This window comes from Miscanthus floridulus, chromosome 17, assembly GCF_019320115.1.
Source record: "Miscanthus floridulus cultivar M001 chromosome 17, ASM1932011v1, whole genome shotgun sequence".
In the NCBI taxonomy this organism is placed as follows: domain Eukaryota; kingdom Viridiplantae; phylum Streptophyta; class Magnoliopsida; order Poales; family Poaceae; genus Miscanthus; species Miscanthus floridulus.
This window is the reverse complement of record NC_089596.1, coordinates 81532293-81548703: the sequence shown is the minus strand read 5'-3', so window position 1 is coordinate 81548703 and position 16411 is coordinate 81532293.

The following is a 16411-nucleotide window of genomic DNA, read 5'->3' as shown; positions in this document are numbered from 1 at the left end:
AGATTCGTAGGACCATACAAGATCTTGGAACAAAGAGGTCCGGTAGCCTACAAGTTAGAGTTACCTGAAATAATGAGTACAGTTTTCCCAGTTTTCCATGTATCACATCTCAAGAAATGTTTGCGTGTTCCGGAGGAAAGAATAGAACCTCGAGGTATCCAACTCAAATCAGATTTGGTGTATCGTGAACAATCAGTCCGGGTGTTAGACACTAAGGAACGTCCTACTCGGAATAGTGTGGTGAAAACATACAAGATACAGTGGGATCATCATGATGAGGGAGATGCAACTTGGGAAACATGAGAGTATCTACAAAAAGCTTATGAAGATTTTTATAACAAATGGTTCGTAACCCAAATCTCGGGACGAGATTTTTATAAGGGGGGAGGGCTGTAACACCCCGGTGTTATGCCTACATTTAGGCACTGCAAATCACGCATATCATGCATCATCAAGCCTCCAAATCATACATGCTTAATCATGTGAATAACAATTGAAACATCGCCTTGAAACATGTGAAACATGATTATGAAACAAGAGTATCATTTCAAGTGTTTTTCATCATTTCAGTACCTTTAGTGCTTGATTATTGTATGACCAATGTGTGGTATAGCTAAATCTATTGTTAAACATCTTAGCTATGCTTAGAAAGTCATTAGGAACAATGTTCATGTTGATCATTTTGCCCAATTAAGATTTCAAATCATGGTTTGACTTGTTTTGACCCTAGGACTTTTTAGTTTGACTGTTTAAAAAGTACCACTTAGAATGTTTGCATGTCAGAGCAACCTAAAACAAAGTTGTAGAAAATTACATAAGGAACAAAAGTTATTTTGTGACCAAGTCATGAAAATGTGCACAACATGCTCTAAATGGTCCCACAAGTCAGAAATTGGGTTGGGTTCAACACTTAGAAATTTCTAAGTATAAACTCCAGTTTTCAGTTTCTTGAACCCGACTTTGGCATGATTTTACTCTCTGTCCTTTGCGAATTAGGTCTTGATCATTTCAGATGAATTACAGATGGTACTTAGAGCTACAACTCTTGTGTAGATGGTATGAGCTAATACTTCACGGTTTAGTAGAAAGAACGTTGTCAAATTGCGTCGTCAGGCTCTGATCGCGGGTCTGATGGTCGTCTTCGTTAGGCCGAGTGGCCGACCGCCGTCAGGCCAAGTGCGCCAAGTGGAGTCCGTACGCCGTCGCAGCCCCCGCAGGTCAGACCATCGCTGCCACGACATCGCCACGCGGCTGTTGGCTCGTCTATTTGCCTCGCCTACGCCGTGTCTCGCCTCGTCAGAACCCGTGGAAGCCGAGCACAGCGCCCTCTGATTGCTGCCGAGAGCGTTGCGGCCGCCATCTCCCTCGCCACTTCATCCTTGCCGCCTTCAGCTAGCCCACAGCGCTGCCGTAGTTGCCTTTAGCGCGTCCACCTCGCGGTTGAGCCGGTGAGTCTTAGTTGAGCTCGCATTTTTCTTCCCCGCGTTGAAACGCCATTGCCGCCGTGAACTCCGTCGAGCTCCCGTGCGCTCGCTGCTGTGTTTCACCTCGCTACATCTTGCCCACAGTTTTCCCACCATCTCCTGTACCTATTCCTCCCTCTGGTCGAGCCTATCGTGCTGTGTCGTTGGCGCTTACGCCGAGTCCACAGCCGCCATGCTTCGACCTCACCGGAGTTGGGCTCACCGTGGCCGGAGCATTGGGGTCGTCTCCTTTCTCCTTTCTCTTCTTGGATAGCGTCACCATGACCCCGTGAAGCTCATACCGAGCTTGGTCTGGGCAATGAGGACTCGCCGTCGCCGGAGTTCCGCAGCGACCTCACCGCAGTCCGCCATTGCCGATGCAGTCATAGCTAGAGAGTGGTAGCGGTCGGGAAAAGGGTATGGGTAGGTGCGTATCGTCACTAGGAACACGCCGGTGCCGTCGGTTTCGTCGGGGAGATCACCGTCGGCGAGCTCGACCATCGCCACGCCGACGTGTGCCGTCTCTCCTGTTCTGTGTCAATGACACGGGGGTCCCGCGCGTCAGTCGCCGAGCCGAAGAGGGAGCCAGGCTTGGGCTGCGCTGTGTCGTGGGCCGTCGGATCCCTTCGGGCCGGCCCAGCATTGTTTAAGTGATTTGATTTCCTTTTATTCTTTATTATTTGAAATCTAAAATGGTTTGAAAAATGTTTGGGGGATCAAATTTGCTCCAATTTGTTGAAACAAATTTTGCTAGGTTCCTTATCATCAGATCTGCTTGGGAAAATTATTGCATGTCATTTTTGGGATACTTTTCTGTAGAACTTTATTTAATCATGAATATTGCTGATAACTTGAAAAATATGTAGAAAAATCTATAGGCTTCAGAAAAATATGATTCCAAGTTTGTTAATCTTCTTGTGTCATGTACTTCTTAGGAAAAATATGTTTCATGCATGTGCTGTGGGAAAATTTTGAGGTGTAGTTCAAGTACTTTTAATGGCTGAGTTTTGTTATTTTTGCTAGAGAACAAATTTTGTATAAAACATGCATGTGCTGATTTTTGTACAGTCATTATATGCTATAAAGAAAGTAGGAAAAATACTCAATCTGTTGTTTGACACTTTTCATAGTACAAAGTAATTTCATGCTCATTTTATGCTATAGCTTGTCATTTTTGTGTAGGATAGTTTACTTATCCAAATGCCATGAAATTTTTATGGTAGTCTGTTTAGGGTAGTATTATGCTACTGTAATTTTCTCAGATTTTTAGGAGCATCAGAAATATATGTTGCTATTCAAACCTATTATTAATTAGGGTTTAAGCAAGTGTTGCCTTAAGTGTGATTAAGAAATTAGTAAAGCTTTGGTGTATCTTTGAGGCATTTCATAAGATATGTTAACTTAACATATTAGTAGTAGAAGAGAATGCAGTAGATGACATGTGCTTGTAGTATAATTCCTTGGATGATGTTGACTACCTTGCATTTAAACATATCCATTGCATTCATCTCCTTCGATGCACCATTTTCATAATCACTTACGCGCATTGCATCATACAAGATCGCAAACTGAGAACCCAGTCGTCATACCCGAGGAGCCCGAGGAGCAGCTCGAGGTGCAGCAGCAGGAAGTGCCAGAAGCCGACGAGGAGGACGTTGAGGAACTTCCGGAGTGCCCCGATCACCGTCCGAGCTCCTTCGAGAGAGGCAAGCCCCGGAGCATTTTTCTCCCGGTTTGCAATGATTTAATTAAATGCTTTACTTTAATTGATGCATTACGTTCAGGAGTTGTTTGCAACCGTTGCTGCATTATACCTTGTTTACCTTTGTTATACTATATCCTTGTTACCTGGTATCCGCAGTCGAGTCAATGCTTAGCTGGCTTAGACCGATAGAAATCGGGTGATTTCCTGTCACCTGCGAGCTATAGGTGGTTACCTGGATCTGCTTGGATGACTATGAAGTCATGGTATAACTAAGTGTTAAATGAAGTTGAGACCGGACGGAGACTTGCAGAGTTTTGGACTGTAGTGTTTCCATCTGTGTCGATTAAGGACCGACCGTTGTTGGGCCTCGAGTCATGTTGAACGCATGCCTTACATTTAGCTGGCCGGATAAAGTACCTTCCGACCGCGAAGCTGGGAGATTTTTCGGGCCGAGTAGATTGCCCGCAGCGCACTGTACCGAAGCAGGTGTGGTAGGACACGGGGGCGGGATGATAAGACCAAAGTGCAGTCGGTCAGCCCCCGGGTACATGTGGTTCCTGGCAAACTCGAGATACCTGGAAAGTTGACTCGGTGATCAATATCTCACTTTAGCGGGTGAGTGAGGTTTGTGTAAGGAATAAATCACCAGCTGGTTAGGAATCGATTCGAATCGCCATCGCTCCTGGATAGTGAGCACTTGACTTGAGTTACTTCATCGTAGTAATTATTTATGGAACACTTGGACAGTTATAATGAATATGACAGTATGGAAGTTGTTTAATGATCATTGGTTATCATTATCTGCTTAATCACATGTTTACTCTAGTATAGGTGCAAACCTAGTTGACAGGTTAATAATAATTAACTTGGCAATAATGCTTTTAGAAAGGTTCTTGAAATGCTAAAAATGCTTCTTTTTGCAAATGAGTCAGCTACCCTACTATAAAGCCCTTCATAATCCTTGGTGTCAATTATTTTTGGTTATGTCGGGTAAGTCTGGCTGAGTACCTTCTCGTACTCAGGGTTTTATTCCCACTTGTTGCAGATGGGCAGATGTATTACGGCTACTGTATCAACTGCCTTTATCCTGCGATGGGTGATGCTTAGGACCATGGGCATGGTCATTCCTTACGTCTCATCTGATGCTTTTGTTGGAGATGATCATTCGCTGGCACTATATTTAAACTCCGCGTGAGTGTGTGTGTGGTTTGAACAAATGACTTCCGCTACTTTTATTTCGAACTGGTTTGTAATAACTATGTTGAAACTCTGATGTATCTGAGATTGCGAACTTTTATGTAATATGTGATGGTGACCGCTAAACTTATTACGATCATGGCTGGGACACGAGTTGGTTTGAAATCCTTCGTGATTTCACGGACTACCGGGTTATACGGGCTTAAGTTTGCTCAATCGTCTGCTCTGGTGGATGATTTTCTTACTTAATTTCGTATAATTGGTCGGTTCTGTTACAGCTGGTATCAGAGCATGGTTTAGCATGTTACTGTTCACAAGTGTATTTAAAACAAAAAGGCATTTGAAAAACGTGAATTTAAAACTATAAAGTGTGCCAGTGATCATATCCGTTATGCCCAGTTAAGGACTTTAGGTGGCTTAATTAAGTACTGACTTGGGGTTCTTGCATCATATTTCTCTTTCGTCGCTCATACGGCGTGCTATTGTATGAGTGCCACTTGTTTGAGTGGCAATGTATGGATCATTTGCCTCTACGCCTTGGTAAGTGTGAGTTGTGAGAGCATGATCGGATACACCGCCGATCTAGGGTGAATGCTTATATGATGCTGGAGTAATTACATGTTCTACGCATGTTTTACAAAGGTATCTCATGTATGGGTCTTCCGTCTGTTGAGGCGATGCCGTCAATAGGACGATGGTTCGGGTAGTTACTACCGTTGTACACGTATCTGGGGATTCGTGTAGAGCGTGTAGATAAAACTTTACTGCTTTTATGCATTCATTGGGAAATGGGCTGAAATGAATCTTCTGCAGGTACATAACAACGCTATCGTGTAGAACGTATTAGCAACGTATTGAGAGATCGTTGTATGCCACCGAATTAGTCGTTAGAAATTATTATTTCTAAGTTTGTGAGAACGTACGGCACGTACATACATCATGTTACTTGTGCATTTCATTCATCTCATGCATTCCTCCCCTTATAAATTGATTATCTCATTTTGATAAAAGATGTATCACCAAAAATATGTTTCCCCGAAGTAATAAAAGAACTTTTGCTACAGATGGCCCGCACGAAGCAGACCGCCCGTAAGTCCACCGGAGGAAGAGCACCTCGACGTCCGTTGGCCCTGAGGGAGCACCGCACCACGGACACCTTCTTGAGCGAGTTTGGCATGCCGACCTTGCTTTGGAGAGTGCTCCATGATGTGGGGTACCCAGAGGGTCAAGAGCCGGTGTACTCTTGGAATGAGAACCAGTTAGCAGATGATGGACTTGCAGTGGTGGAGATCACGGTTCCTGCTCTCGGTGATGCTCCAGATTGGGATGGTTGGCATTTGGAGTTTGAGGGTCGCACTCCAGCTGAGGGTGCAGAGGGAGCAGCCTTCCGTGTCATCAGGGACATTATGAGCAGATTTCCCAGTGAGCTTGCTGCAGCTCTGGCTGGTACTTTTCCTAGGGATGATCCTCGTGATGCCATTTGGGTTCAGCCTCAAGGAAGTGCGTTAGTCAGAGGTCCGGCTGAAGGACAGGCTAGCGACAACCAGGCAATGAGTGCTATGTTCGCCGCCATCAGAGCGTATGAGGGTCTCGAGAGTACCTGCTGGACTTTGACTGGCTTGCGTAGTGAGGATAAGCTCAAAGGGAAGAAGCAGAAGAAAAGACAGGCACGTGCTATAGCTAGCTTGCAGGAGCAGTTGGCTGATATGAACTTACAGCGAGATCAGGCGATTGAGAGAGGTGATAGAGCTATGCAGCGAGTGCATACGTTGACTCAAGCCAACAACAATGCAGACCGCATGATTGGACAGTTGGTTCAGGAAAGGAATGAAGCCTAGAACGCAAGAAACCTTTTGCTACAGAGGGTCGATGAGCTAGAGGAATACAACGGCAACCTGCACGAGGAGTTTCACGCGCTCTACAATGGGGTTGGCCCATATGCTCCACCGAACGCCGCTGGCATGGACATCGACGACAACAACCAGGACGAGCCTGTAGTTTCACCTGGGGGCGATGGTGACGTCTCCGATCCCGACGATGGCCCCGAGGAGTAGGCTAGTTGCTTTGCGCTAGTATCTAGGTCCTGTCGCGATGACCTTTCTTTTGTTGGCATGTAATCCATCGTATGTTGTTTCGAACGTATGAGACTTGGTATGTGGTTGGAACTTGATTCTCGAATGCGATATCTGAACGCATAAAAAGTCCAGTGTATGTATGCTGGCAATGTGATTGTATGGACGCGATGTTTGTCGTTGAAGTAATTTGATTAAGTGCTGTTGTTTTAATTGGGATGCGATTGTTGTGCCTCTGTTTTATTGCATGAATTTATTCTCTCCAGTAAATTCAGTACGACATAATTTTTCCTTCACTCGCAATTATTACAGCTTCACTCAATCGTTACTTGTTGCTGAAATATGCAGATGACAAACACTCGTCGAACCACGTATGAGGCCGCTGAGCCCGGTGCCAACGGTGCGGGGACCGGTGGTGGTGGTGGTGGTGGAAACCATGGCAACAACAATGAGCCTCCCCATGAACCGCATTTGCCACCTCCTCCCTCGTTTACCCCCGAGATGTTCCTCGCACAGCTGCTCGGGAGTCAGCGCAACACGGAACAATCCCAGAAGAAAGTGGAGGATTTTCTGCGCACCATCGCCAACAACGTGCAACGTGGTAACAATCAAGGTGGTGGAATGGGAGTGAACCAATATAGCAGCTTCAAAGATTTCATGGACACCAGGCCGCCAGTATTCAAGGAAGCGACCGAGCCACTCGATGCTGAGGAATGGATCAACACGATGGAGGATAAATTCCGTGTGTTAAGGATGACAGAGGTTCTGAAAATGGAATATGCTGCACTTCAATTGCAGGGACCGGCGGGAATGTGGTGGAAGCACCATCGCACCACCTTCCCTCCAAATGCTCAGATTTCTTGGAGAGAGTTTGCTGAGGCCTTCCGTGGAGTCTATATTCCACCAGGGCTGACCGAAATGAAGTTGGGAGAGTTTCTAGCATTGAACCAGGGTACCAAAACCGTGACGCAATACCTGCATGCCTTCAACAACTTGTGTCGCTATGCTCCCGACATGGTTGACACAGATGCCAAAAGGATAGCCAGTTTTAAGAGGGGTCTCAATCCAAAAATGATGAAGCATGTTGGTACCAACAACCGCGTCAGATTCAACGACTTCATCAGCGACTGTCTGAAGCAGGAGAAGAATAACAACGCCAGCACCGCATCCAAGACACGCAAGAGAGCCTTTGAAGGTGGGCCATCTAAAGCTAGAGCACCTATGGGAGGTCGTCCTCCTTATCGCCCATCGGCACCTGGCGCTAGATTCAGGCCACCTCAGCCAAGAAGCCAGAATTTCCGTGGACCTCAAAAGCCGTACAAGATGGCAGTACAGCCCAACAAAGCAGCCGCAACTACGATGCAAGGCAGTTCCAAGGGAGCTGTGGGATCTGCCGAGACGGTGAGAGGACCCTGCTATAACTGTGATCAACCCGGTCATTTCTCGAAGTTTTGTCCGTACCCGCCCAAGAAGAAGCAGCAGACTTATAATGCTAGAGTGCACAGTACAACAGTGGATGAAATCCTAGAGGGAGAGCCCGTCACTGCTGGTAAGTTTACTGTCAATGAAAACCCTGCAGTTGTTCTATTTGATTCTGGATCATCGCATTCTTTTATGAGTCAAGCATTTGCACAGAAACATGGACAACTATGCACAGAATTGGGGTATGGGTACCGTATAAGTTCAGCAGGGGCTGATGTTTTGACCAACCGGATGGTTCGAGGGGCAACCCTTGAATTAGGTAGCCGAAAGTTCCGAGTGAACTTGATAGTTATGCCTGGGTTAGTCTTGGATGTCATTATAGGGATGAATTGGATGAAGGATTGGGGAGCAGTCATAGATACTGGAAGTCGAGTACTTACCCTTAAGGATCCCCTGGGTGAGGGTACTTTCCAAGTACCATTGCCTCGGAGAACAGACCTGATAAGTGTTACATGTGCTACGGTAGTCGTTCCTATTCATCAGATTCCGGTAGTATGTGAATTTCCAGATGTATTCCCGGATGAGCTACCTGGTCTCTCGCCAGATAGGGAGATTGAGTTTGGAATTGAGTTAGTCCCCGGAACAGCTCTGATTTCAAGGAGACCCTATCGGATGCCTCCAGATGAACTAGCTGAGCTAAAGAAGCAATTAGAAGATTTGTCGAAAAAGGGGTTTATTCGGCCAAGCAAGTCTGAATGGGGATGTCCCGCTTTGTTTGTGAAGAAAAAGAAAGAGGGCACGTTGAGAATGTGCGTAGATTATAGGCCACTCAATGCTATGACCATCAAGAATAAATATCCCTTGCCACATATTGATGTTCTGTTTAACCAATTATCCAAGGCCAAGGTGTTCTCAAAAATAGATTTGAGATCCGGTTATCATCAGATCAAGATTAGGCCACAGGATATACCAAAAACTGCATTTTCCACCAGATACGGGTTGTATGAGTATCTTGTCATGTCTTTTGGCTTGACAAATGCTCCTGCCTACTTTATATTTTTGATGAATACAGTTTTCATGCCAGAATTGGATAAGTTTGTGGTAGTGTTCATCGATGACATTCTGGTGTACTCCGAGAACGAGAAAGATCATGAAGAGCATCCGAGAACTGTCTTGACCAGACTTAGAGATCATCAATTGTATGCTAAGTTTAGCAAATGTGAATTCTGGTTGAAGGAAGTTCCTTTCCTCGGTCACATTCTGTCAGAGAATGGAGTTTCAGTCGATCCAAGTAAGGTGCAAGAAGTTATGAATTGGAAAGCACCGACCACAGTTCCTGAGATTAGAAGTTTCTTAGGACTAGCCGGTTATTAAAGTCGCTTTATACCAGATTTCTCAAAAATTGCCAAACCGATGACAAGCCTCCTACAGAAGGATCACAAGTTTGTGTGGACAGAGGAGTGTGAAGCAGCTTTTCACACTTTGCGGAAACTGTTGACCACTGCTCCTGTTCTAGCACAACCAGATATTGAGAAACCATTTGATGTGTTTTGCGACGCATCGAAGACTGGATTGGGTTGTGTTCTTATGCAAGAAAGGAGAGTCATAGCTTATGCATCACGTCAATTGAGAAAGCACGAGGTCAACTATCCAACACATGATCTGGAACTTGCTGCAGTTGTGCACGCCCTAAAAATTTGGAGACATTACCTACTTGGTAATGTGTGCAATATTTTCACGGATCACAAGAGTCTTAAGTATATCTTTACCCAACCAGAGCTAAACATGAGACAGCGTAGATGGTTGGAATTGATCAAAGATTACAACTTGAATGTGCAATATCATCCTGGAAAAGCCAATGTAGTGGCAGATGCTTTGAGCAGAAAGTCACATTACTTGAATGTGCAACCATTACTTGAAGATGGGTTCGATCTAATGCATCCTGCTGTGTTACATAGTATTCAGATTAGTTGCTCTTTGGAGAGTAAGATAATAGAAGGCCAGAAAACCGACAAGAGGATATTCCACATCAAAGAGAAAATAAAAGAAAAGCCGTCTCAACACTTCAAAGTGGATGAACAAGGCGTGTTGTGGTTTGACGACCGTCTTGTGGTTCCCAAGGATCGAGAGCTTAGGAATAAACTCATGGATGAAGCTCACCTTTCTAAGCTATCTATCCATCCCGGAAGTAGTAAGATGTATCAAGAACTAAGATCTCGTTATTGGTGGACCAAAATGAAGAAAGAAATTACAGCATATGTTGTCAGATGTGACACCTGTTGTCGAGTGAAAGCCATTCACATGAAACCTACCGGTATGTTGCAACCCTTATCAGTCCCTAGTTGGAAGTGGGACGATATCAGTATGGATTTTATCACGGGTTTACCCACTACTCAAAAAGGACATGATTCGATTTGGGTAATTGTGGATCGTCTTACCAAGACCGCTCATTTCTTGCCGGTCAAAACAGATTATCGACCACCTCAATATGCTGAGAAGTATATCGCAGAAATTGTGAGGTTGCATGGTATACCAAAGACCATAGTATCTGATAGAGGCTCACAGTTCACGGCTCATTTTTGGGAACATTTACACAAAGGCTTAGGAACTAGTTTGATTCACAGTACCGCTTATCATCCTCAGACAGATGGTCAGACTGAACGAGCGAATGCTGTTTTGGAGGATATGTTAAGAGCATGTGTATTATCTTCTAAGGGATCATGGGAGTCATGGTTACCGTTAGCTGAGTTTTCTTATAATATAGTTATCAAGAAAGCATCAAGATGGCCCCATTCGAAGCTTTATATGGCAGAAAATGTAGAACACCATTAAATTGGGTCGAGCCTGGTGATAGAAGGTATTATGTCATTGACTTTGTAGAAGAAGCCGAGAAGAAAGTTCATATTATTCAGCAGAATATGAAAGCTGCCCAATCACGTCAGAAAAGCTATGCAGACAAAAGAAGGAGACCCCTTGTGTTTGAAGTTGGTGACTATGTTTATCTGAAAGTTACGCCAATGAAGAAGAAAAGGTTTGGAATCCGAAGAAAGCTTGCCGCAAGATTCGTAGGACCATACAAGATCTTGAAACAAAGAGGTCCGGTAGCCTACAAGTTAGAGTTACCTGAAACAATGAGTACAGTTTTCCCAGTTTTCCATGTATCACATCTCAAGAAATGTTTGCGTGTTTCGGAGGAAAGAATAGAACCTCGAGGTATCCAACTCAAATCAGATTTGGTGTATCGTGAACAATCAGTCCGGGTGTTAGACACTAAGGAACGTCCTACTCGGAATAGTGTGGTGAAAACATACAAGATACAGTGGGATCATCATGATGAGGGAGATGCAACTTGGGAAACATGAGAGTATCTACAAAAAGCTTATGAAGATTTTTATAATAAATGGTTCGTAACCCAAATCTCGGGATGAGATTTTTATAAGGGGGGAGGGCTGTAACACCCCGGTGTTATGCCTACATTTAGGCACTACAAATCACGCATATCATGCATCATCAAGCCTCCAAATCATACATGCTTAATCGTGTGAATAACAATTGAAACATCGCCTTGAAACATGTGAAACATGATTATGAAACAAGAGTATCATTTCAAGTGTTTTTCATCATTTCAGTACCTTTAGTGCTTGATTATTGTATGACCAATGTGTGGTATAGCTAAATCTATTGTTAAACATCTTAGCTATGCTTAGAAAGTCATTAGGAACAATGTTCATGTTGATCATTTTGCCCAATTAAGATTTCAAATCATGGTTTGACTTGTTTTGACCCTAGGACTTTTTGGTTTGACTGTTTAAAAAGTACCACTTAGAATGTTTGCATGTCAGAGCAACCTAAAACAAAGTTGTAGAAAATTACATAAGGAACAAAAGTTATTTTGTGACCAAGTCATGAAAATGTGCACAACATGCTCTAAATGGTCCCACAAGTCAGAAATTGGGTTGGGTTCAACACTTAGAAATTTCTAAGTATAAACTCCAGTTTTCAGTTTCTTGAACCCGACTTTGGCATGATTTTACTCTCTGTCCTTTGCGAATTAGGTCTTGATCATTTCAGATGAATTACAGATGGTACTTAGAGCTACAACTCTTGTGTAGATGGTATGAGCTAATACTTCACGGTTTAGTAGAAAGAACGTTGTCAAATTGCGTCGTCAGGCTCTGATCGCGGGTCTGATGGTCGTCTTCCTCAGGCCGAGTGGCCGACCGCCGTCAGGCCAAGTGCGCCAAGTGGAGTCCGTACGCCGTCGCAGCCCCCGCAGGTCAGACCATCGCTGCCACGACATCGCCACGCGGCTGTTGGCTCGTCTATTTGCCTCGCCTACGCTGTGTCTCGCCTTGTCAGAACCCGTGGAAGCCGAGCACAGCGCCCTCTGATTGCCGCCGAGAGCGTTGCGGCCGCCATCTCCCTCGCCACGTTGAGCCGGTGAGTCTTAGTTGAGCTCGCATTTTTCTTCCCCGCGTTGAAACGCCATTGCCGCCGTGAACTCCGTCGAGCTCCCGTGCGCTCGCTGCTGTGTTTCACCTCGCTACATCTTGCCCACAGTTTTCCCACCATCTCCTGTACCTATTCCTCCCTCTGGTCGAGCCTATCGTGCTGTGTCGTTGGCGCTTACGCCGAGTCCACAGCCGCCATGCTTCGACCTCACCAGAGTTGGGCTCACCGTGGCCGGAGCATTGGGGTCGTCTCCTTTCTCCTTTCTCTTCTTGGATAGCGTCACCATGACCCCGTGAAGCTCATACCGAGCTTGGTCTGGGCAATGAGGACTCGCCGTCGCCGGAGTTTCGCAGCGACCTCGCCGCAGTCCGCCATTGCCGATGCAGTCATAGCTAGAGAGTGGTAGCGGTCGGGAAAAGGGTATGGGTAGGTGCGTATCGTCACTAGGAACACGCCGGTGCCGTCGGTTTCGTCGGGGAGATCACCGTCGGCGAGCTCGACCATCGCCGCGCCGACGTGTGCCGTCTCTCCTGTTCTGTGTCAATGACACGGGGGTCCCGCGCGTCAGTCGCCGAGCCGAAGAGGGAGCCAGGCTTGGGCTGCGCTGTGTCGTGGGCCGTCAGATCCCTTCGGGCCGGCCCAGCATTGTTTAAGTGATTTGATTTCCTTTTATTCTTTATTATTTGAAATCTAAAATGGTTTGAAAAATGTTTGGGGGATCAAATTTGCTCCAAATTTGTTGAAACAAATTTTGCTAGGTTCCTTATCATCAGATCTGCTTGGGAAAATTATTGCATGTCATTTTTGGGATACTTTTCTGTAGAACTTTATTTAATCATGAATATTGCTGATAACTTGAAAAATATGTAGAAAAATCTATAGGCTTCAGAAAAATATGATTCCAAGTTTGTTAATCTTCTTGTGTCATGTACTTCTTAGGAAAAATATGTTTCATGCATGTGCTGTGGGAAAATTTTGAGGTGTAGTTCAAGTACTTTTAATGGCTGAGTTTTGTTATTTTTGCTAGAGAACAAATTTTGTATAAAACATGCATGTGCTGATTTTTGTACAGTCATTATATGCTATAAAGAAAGTAGGAAAAATACTCAATCTGTTGTTTGACACTTTTCATAGTACAAAGTAATTTCATGCTCATTTTATGCTATAGCTTGTCATTTTTGTGTAGGATAGTTTACTTATCCAAATGCCATGAAATTTTTATGGTAGTCTGTTTAGGGTAGTATTATGCTACTGTAATTTTCTCAGATTTTTAGGAGCATCAAAAATATATGTTGCTATTCAAACCTATTATTAATTAGGGTTTAAGCAAGTGTTGCCTTAAGTGTGATTAAGAAATTAGTAAAGCTTTGGTGTATCTTTGAGGCATTTCATAAGATATGTTAACTTAACATATTAGTAGTAGAAGAGAATGCAGTAGATGACATGTGCTTGTAGTATAATTCCTTGGATGATGTTGACTACCTTGCATTTAAACATATCCATTGCATTCATCTCCTTCGATGCACCGTTTTCATAATCACTTACGCGCATTGCATCATACAGGATCGCAAACCGAGAACCCAGTCGTCATACCCGAGGAGCCCGAGGAGCAGCTCGAGGTGCAGCAGCAGGAAGTGCCAGAAGCCGACGAGGAGGACGTTGAGGAACTTCCGGAGTGCCCCGATCACCGTCCGAGCTCCTTCGAGAGAGGCAAGCCCCGGAGCATTTTTCTCCCGGTTTGCAATGATTTAATTAAATGCTTTACTTTAATTGATGCATTACGTTCAGGAGTTGTTTGCAACCGTTGCTGCATTATACCTTGTTTACCTTTGTTATACTATATCCTTGTTACCTGGTATCCGCAGTCGAGTCAATGCTTAGCTGGCTTAGACCGGTAGAAGTCGGGTGATTTCCTGTCACCTGCGAGCTATAGGTGGTTACCTGGATCTGCTTGGATGAATATGAAGTCATGGTATAACTAAGTGTTAAATGAAGTTGAGACCGGACGGAGACTTGCAGAGTTTTTGACTGTAGTGTTTCCGTCTGTGTCGATTAAGCACCGACCGTTGTTGGGCCTCGAGTCATATTGAACGCATGCCTTACATTTAGCTGGCCGGATAAAGTACCTTCCGACCGCGAAGCTGGGAGATTTTTCGGGCCGAGTAGATTGCCCGCAGCGCACTGTACCGAAGCAGGTGTGGTAGGACACGGGGGCGGGATGATAAGACCAAAGTGCAGTCGGTCGGCCCCCGGGTACATGTGGTTCCTGGCAAACTCGAGATACCTGGAAAGTTGACTCGGTGATCAATATCTCACTTTAGCGGGTGAGTGAGGTTTGTGTAAGGAATAAATCACCAGCTGGTTAGGAATTGATTCGAATCGCCATCGCTCCTGGATAGTGAGCACTTGACTTGAGTTACTTCATCGTAGTAATTATTTATGGAACACTTGGACAGTTATAATGAATATAATAGTATGGAAGTTGTTTAATGATCATTGGTTATCATTATCTGCTTAATCACATGTTTACTCTAGTATAGGTGCAAACCTAGTTGACAGGTTAATAATAATTAACTTGGCAATAATGCTTTTAGAAAGGTTCTTGAAATGCTAAAAATGCTTCTTTTTGCAAATGAGTCAGCTACCCTACTATAAAGCCCTTCATAATCCTTGGTGTCAATTATTTTTGGTTATGTCGGGTAAGTCTGGCTGAGTACCTTCTCGTACTCAGGGTTTTATTCCCACTTGTTGCAGATGGGCAGATGTATTACGGCTACTGTATCAACTGCCTTTATCCTGCGATGGGTGATGCTTAGGACCATGGGCATGGTCATTCCTTACGTCTCATCTGATGCTTTTGTTGGAGATGATCATTCGCTGGCACTATATTTAAACTCCGCGTGAGTGTGTGTGTGGTTTGAACAAATGACTTCCGCTACTTTTATTTCGAACTGGTTTGTAATAACTATGTTGAAACTCTGATGTATCTGAGATTGCGAACTTTTATGTAATATGTGATGGTGACCGCTAAACTTATTACGATCATGGCTGGGACACGAGTTGGTTTGAAATCCTTCGTGATTTCACGGACTACCGGGTTATACGGGCTTAAGTTTGCTCAATCGTCTGCTCTGGTGGATGATTTTCTTACTTAATTTCGTATAATTGGTCGGTTCTGTTACACAGGAGCGCCCCGAAGGTCACGAACGGGACTGCGGCGCGCCATGGGGAGCAAGCGGATCGGAAGGACGTCGCGTCGTGGCCTGACGCGAGACGCTGCCCGATGGACTCGAGGAGATCCTCTGGCAGGCCGGATCTCCAGTCAGGGAGAGGTAGGGACCTTCTCTTGGGATTGGGAGGCTGAGCCATGGAAGACAGATGACATCAACTATGGTTCACGCAAGAAACAACAAACGAGGGCGATGGAACACGTGAGCGTGAAACCAAATGAAAGGAGGAAAAAACTGTCCCTTTTGCAAATGCAAAGAGGGGAAGTAATTAAATGTAGACAGATTTGACAAGGTTCTCAGAAATACAAAGATGTTCCTTTTGTCTTAATTCTCTTTCATTCTGTGTCAATTCTCTTTCCTTTTGCTCGTTGCCATGTATGCTGGTGCATGCAAACATGCAATGTGTATATGGAAATCACAATAATTTTCTACTTTCTATTTTGCCGTGATTGCTCTATCACATGGCAGACAATATTCAATCAAGGAGATGTCGTGGCCTCGTGGGATCGCAGACGTGGGCAGACGGACAAACCAAAACAAATGTCGCACAAAAAAATATTCATACTTTATTCTTTTTAGTTGTAGGAGATTTTCTACCTAATGATATTATTATTCTAAGCAACTTTGGAGAGATAAAGGAAGTACTTGGAGGAGGAGAATAGCAGCATAGGCGACCAATCAAAGTTGAAGACCCAATCCAATTTCAAGTCCATCTCAGACTCCAGGAGCAGCCTACACTAAAATCATCTCCCTGGTCGCGTACGACTTCGTTTTCGATGTTATACATATGCACAGGAAGCTAAGAAGATGATGAAGATATCACTCCTTTAGATACAAATAACACTCAAGTTTCTATGTGAGACATAGTAA